General features: G+C 37.1%; 1 pseudogene across 1 annotated transcript; it reads left to right on the top strand.

The window, feature by feature from the left end:
- The first annotated feature begins 213 nt into the window (after nucleotides 1-213).
- Nucleotides 214-713, top strand: LOC308337250 (translationally-controlled tumor protein-like; annotated as a pseudogene). The gene has a single exon. The product of its transcript is annotated as a translationally-controlled tumor protein-like (transcript).
- Nucleotides 714-6,522: the final 5,809 nt, after the last annotated feature.

Below are 6,522 nucleotides of genomic sequence, written 5' to 3'. Positions count from 1 at the left end.
GAACAGTGAAATTCCATATAATGGACAATTCAAGAGATGAGAGTTAATCAAATACACCTGGTTGTAGCTTTTTTTCTGCCCACCCCTCCCTAACCCCTCCAAATGCTGCACCAAGTCTGCTCAGAGCTCCCAGCTCTGCTAAGCTAGCACCATCACCCTTTTTCTCCAGCCACCACCATGATCACCTCCTGGGACCTCATCCACTAGGACGAGATGTTGTCCATCATCTACAAGATCTGGGAGATGACATAGGGGCTGTGCCTGGAGGTGGAGGGGAGGATGGTCAGGAGGACAGAGGGCAACACTGATGACTCGCTCATTGGTGGAAACGCCTCCACAGGAGGTTCCGAGGGTGAAGGTACAGAAAGCCCAGTCACCGCTGGTGGTGATACTGCCCTGAACCATCGCTTATGGAAACCAGCTGCACCAAAGAAGCCTACAAGAAGTACGTCAAAGATTACATCAAATCAGTCAAAGGCAAACTTGAAGAACAGCAGCCGGAAAGAGTAAAACCTTTTATGACAGGGGCTACAAAACACATCAAGCACATCCTTCCTAACTGCAAAAACTACCAGTTCTTTCCTGATGAAAACATGAACCGAGAGGGCATGGTTGCTCTGCGGGGCTATTCTGAGGATGGCAGGACCCCCCCCCCCCCCCCCGCCCCGCACAGGATTTTCTTTAAGGATGGTGTGGAAATGGAAAAATGTTAATGAATTTGGCTATGACTTTGGGTGTATCACCTGTTGTCATCACTGACTGCTGCTCTTCATCCATATGACACCAGGACTTAGACGAATGGAACTGATGTCATCTTGATCTCTTCATTTATTTTGACCTTGATTTATCTGGAGTGGAGGCATTGTTTTTAAGGGAAAAAACCATGTCCCAGAGGTTGTCTAAAATAAGAATGCATTTAAGTTCAAAAACACACACAAATACACCAGGTTGTAAAATAATCTCTAAGAAGGCTACAAAATGTACATATGGCAAAAACTCAAATTCTCAAATGGAATAAATTTACTTATTGATTTTATAGAAGCTTAAAAGTCTATTCCTAAGACACAGAGTACCCTTACTTCATTTTTAAAGCAGCTATGGAAAGCTTACAATGAGTAATGAATTGTATTTGGTGTTGAATTATATAGTGATAATTACAGTAAAGGCACAAGCAAGTAAGCAAACTTTACACCATTCTTGTAAGACAGTAAAGTCTGAAACCACAGGGTAAGAAGAAAAAGTGCAAAGAAGATTATGTTAGATTTTTAATTTTATCTAATATTGTCATATGTTAGCATTAAACTACCTATTGCGGTATATTATCTGCACCAAAGAACACCATGTGCTTCAGGAAATAACTCCCAAATCTCAATAACTTACCCAGTCAATGTTTATTTCTCATTCATGTAAAGTCCAATGTAGACGTTCCTGGTCAGGAGACTCTCCTTCAAGCGGTGACTCAGGAATCCAGTTTCCAATCATCTAGTGGCTGTGTGTCTGGATGGCTGATTAAGAAAAAGAGCATGCAGAAGGATAAGGAAAAATGAAGAGTACGGGCCTAGAAATGTAGCCCAATATAAAGTCCAGACTGAGTCGAATGGCTCCACCAATATGCAAGGATATTTAAATAACCGTATGTATTAATATATAATGAATATATGCAGAAATGAGATTTTTACATTATGATTAAATATAGTATTTAAACTCTGAAAAATGAGATTAAGAGTCCTCTCAAAATACAGAATAAGTGATAACATTCTAAAAAGTATGAGAAAATGTTAAGTGGGTTGCACAGTAAGTCCAGAATTTTCAATATCCATAAAAAAGGACTTTCAAAAAGACATCATAGAAATAATTGAGAGAAAATACACTGCTTAGGAATTTCTCCAAACTGAAAATATTCATAATATTCTAGATTGAAATGGCCAAAAACTACAATGCAAAGCAAAATTAAGAAAACCATTCCTGGGCACATAATGAGTGTAATTTCATACCAAGGATAGAGGGAAAAGCCAAATTACTTGTATTTTAAAAATTGGCAGTAGGCTTCTAGTCAAAAACATTACAAATAAAAAGTCTGTGAAGACAGCTGAAGATCAGAAGAAATAAAAGAAACAATTTTGAATATACAATTGTACCTCTCATTAAAGAATGAGAGAAATAAAATCTATTTTCATGCATACCAGAACTCAGACATACTACCACTCACAAACACTTTCTGAAAGAGCTAGTAAAAGATGTGCTCCGACAGTAACAACAAAAAACTTGAACTGAGTAACGGGATGCAAGAAGCAATGGTAAACAGAGCAAAACAAAATTCCGGAAACTCACTGTGAAATTTAAGTATTTATCAAGCTTATAAAAATCTGTAACTAAAATACTGAGTAGGGGCTCCTGGGTGGCTCAGTTGGTTAAGCGGCTGCCTTCGGCTCAGGTCATGGTCTCAGGGTCATGGGATCGAGCCCTGCATCAGGCTCTCTGCTTAGCAGGGAGCCTGCTTCTGTCTCTCCCTCTGCCTGCTGCTCTGCTTACTTGTGCTCTCTATCTCTCTGTCAAATAAATAAATAAAATCTTAAAAAATAAAATAAAATAAAATACTGAGTAGCAGCAGCATTAGATTTTGAAAAGCCAAGAGGAAAGAGTAGACAGTAGTAAAACCATGTTGACTGTCTTTTTGCTGGAGAGTTATAATTACACATTTATTAGAAAATTATAAGAATTTAGGGGCACCTGTGTGGCACAGTTGGCTGAGGGACTGCCTTCAGCTCAGGTCATGGTCTTGGAGTCCCGGGATCAAGTCTCAGGATCAAGTACCAAGTCGGGCTTTCTGCTCAGCAGGGAATCTGCTTCTCCTCTGACCCTCTTTCCTCTCACTGCTCTCTCTCTCAGTCTCAAATAAATAAAATCTTTTTTTTTTTTTAAAGAAAATTGTCAGAATTTAAATATTTGAAAATTTAAGAGTAATCTGCAGAATAAAAATGAGAATATTAGAAAATTAGAACAGAATGGAAAATTAGCCATTTGAAAACAGAAGATGAAAAGAAACAAATTCAATAAAGCCAAAAAGGGAAGAAGAAGGGGCTCTAGAAAGCACACTGCTCCAGAGAAGGAAATAACAGAAGTTGACAAAATTAAATTAAAAGCCTAGGTGATATGAAATTCTCAAAATCTCCCCTTAAATCCTCATAATGGATTTAAAACAAACACAGGAAAACAACTTTAGTAGGCTGAACATAAGGGAAGAGGAAAATACACACCAAAACAATTAAAAATTTAAAAAATGTAGATATTAGGTAAAACAAATCATCAGTATGATGTGGAGTATCATTGCACACTGACAAATGGAGTGGTTTATGTAGAAAATAAGACAGGAATTTTATTCACTAAACAAAACCATTTTTAAATATGTTAAACATCAACTCATAAAATTTCACAGACAATTTAGTAAATTCACAATAATTGTGGGAAACATTAAAATGACTATCAGAACTCATAAGGTCAGGGGCACAAAAAAAAAACAAGAAAGCTTAAAAACTTGAATCAGAACATTAACAAGCTTGACTATGCACATAGTTACAGAATGACAATCAAATCACACATATAACAATCAAATCACACATATTCTTCTCAATTGTGTATATTTTTATAAAAAATACAGAAAGTGCTCAACTACGGCAGAACTCAGCAGTCCAGAACAAGAAGTATATCGCACAATAGAAATCAACAATCAAAATGGACCAAAAACAATGTACCTAGAGATGTAATAACATCCTTCTAAATGACTCCTAAGAATCCATAATGGAAATTAAAGATGATTTAGAACTAAATGACAACCCAAACTGCATATATCCAAAACTGTTGGATGTAGCAACTGATACTCACTGGGAAGTTCATATCCTTCCTTGTATAGGTAAATAAGAAAAAAATTCTCAAGAAAGAGAAAAATAGTTAACCAAGCTACTAACCTGAGATGAAAAAAAGTCAATAAAACAAACCTAATACCAAAGGAACAAATTAATGAAGAGAAAATCAGAAATTAGCAGAGCCGAATTTTTAATAGATTACCATAAACACTGAAATCTGAGTTTTTAGAAAAACAAAATTGGCAAGGGTACTAGCACTTCTTAAGCCACTTCTCATGGCACATAGGGCCGTCTCTCCTTCTGGCTGTTACTACAAAAATCAGTACAATTGGTAGTACTGTCACCTTCGTTTGACTTCACCTCTGGAAGAATGAAAGATAGAAAGCCGTCATACCTTCTCAGGGAAGTGAATTCACAACCATGCTCTTACTTCTCCCGCAGGTAATTTTAGATACTAATTCTTTCTCAATTGCCATTTAAAACAAGGCCTAAGGAGTATCTGGGTGGCTCAGGCTGTTAAGTGCCTGACTTCTGTTTAGGTCATAATCTCAGGCTCCTGGGATAGAGTCCTGCACTGGGTTCCGCGATCTGTGGGGCGTCTGCTTTTCCCTCTCCCTCTTCTCCTCCCTGCCTTCTGCTAGTGCTCTCTGTCTTTCTCTCTCTCAAATAAATAAAATCTTAACAAAAAAATAAATAAAACAAGACCAAAATTAAAATACAAATACTGGGAGGCTAAGAAAAAAAGCCTCTAATTTAGACTTCATAGTAACTAAAAATGAGTAAAATATGTCCATTTGATTTTATAAATAACACTTAGAATTTGGTTGCAATTCTGACATACTTCTTTGAAAAAACCAAGAATGAACCAAGTCTAAATTTTCTTTTTGCTAAGCAATTTCAATAGAATTATATAATGTAATAAGACATCTTCCACCTCACTTTCAACTTTGGATGGCTTTTAAAGTTAAAGCTTTTAAAAAGGATTATTTCTAAGAACTCTCTGAGAGCTTTATCTTTATTTCGAATGTACTCGTTGATCCTTTATTAGTCAAGTCATTCATTTCTGAAGGGCTTTTGCAATTGTTTTGAGTTGTGGTTTCAATTTCTCTTTGCAGCTTGTGACAATCAGGCAAGACACAGACACGAAGTGTTAAGCAGGGAAGGATTTGGGTGGTTGGGGAGAGCTAATCATGTAACTCTTCTTTTTTCCTGTTTTACTGACATAGAATTGACAGAAAACACTGTGTAAGTTTAAGGTATATGACATAATGATTTGATAGATGCATATATTACTAAGTAATTAGTACTGTCCATCCTTCTCAAACTCTTCCAAGAAACTGATGAGAAGGGAACATTACCAAACTCATTTTCAGAAGGCCAGCATTACCCTGATACCAAAGCCAGATAAGGACATTATGCCAAGAAAAAAAAAAAAAAAAACCCTACAGGCCTTTATCCTGATGAATATAGATGTCAAGGTTCTCAATGAAATACTAGCAAATCAAATTTGGCAGCACATTTTAAAAAACATATCACCATGATCATGTGGGATTCATCCCTAGGAAGTGAAAATGCTCCAATATATACAAATCAATAAATGTCATACACAATAATAAATGAAAGATAAAAAATCATATCTTCTTAACATAGGTCAAAAAAGCATTTGACAAAATTCAACATCCATTTATGATAACAAAGATCACTTAACAAGTTGAATATAGAAGAAATATCTTCAACAAAGTAAAGGCCATATATGCATAATTCTTTATTTATTAGCAGACATTTTTACTGCTGCACTCACTTTCATTTTCCTATAATACAACCAAAGAGGGGACTCTGCTGATGAACACTCAGATAACTAAGACCCACTACACTCGGTCACCGCTAGCACATGTGTATACTGATAAACGTAGAGAATAGCATCTAGAAGACATCTAATAAGGACAACATGTAGATACAAATGGGGTATCTGTTGGTTCCGGGTCAGTTTTGATTTATCTCCTCCTCGTGGGTCTTATTTTTCTGCCCATTTACATGCCTGGTAAATTTTGATTTAATTATAGGCACTGTGATTCTTGCCTTGCTGGGAGCTGGATATTCTTGGATTCCTGAAATAGTCTTCAATTTTCTTCTGGGATCAAACCATTAAGTTTGATCCTTTCAAATCTTCCTTTTAAGACTGGTTGGGCAGGAGGAGATTAGTACTCAGTATAGGGCCTATCATTCCTCCCTACTAAGACCCTCCTGTCTATTCTACCTAATGCCATATTAATCACAAGGTTTCCCAGTCTGACTGATGGGAAGAGGCACTACACCCAGCACTGAGTGTACATCCAGCACTTTCACCCAATTCTTTTAGGTTTTCCTTTCTCTATCTTGGGTACTTTCCTCACATGCATGTGCTGTTCAGTGCTCAGCTTGTTACTTTAGTGGGATCCTTTGCAGATCTTTGGAGTTCTTGCTCAAAGAAGTTCTTGCCTCTCTGATGCTCTATACTCCAAACTCCAGTCACCTCAGTCTCCCAAGACCCTCAAATTACCAAGTCCACTGGATTCTGCCTGGGTCTCCAGCCCCACAATGGTACCAAGGCCTGGAAACCCTCTGGAGAGAGTAAGCTAAGCCAATCACATGGCTCTCATCGTTTCTTTCTTATTCTTCT

This window comes from Martes martes, assembly GCF_963455335.1.
Source record: "Martes martes genome assembly, chromosome: X".
NCBI lineage: Eukaryota > Metazoa > Chordata > Mammalia > Carnivora > Mustelidae > Martes > Martes martes.
This window is presented reverse-complemented; position numbering and strand designations above follow the sequence as displayed.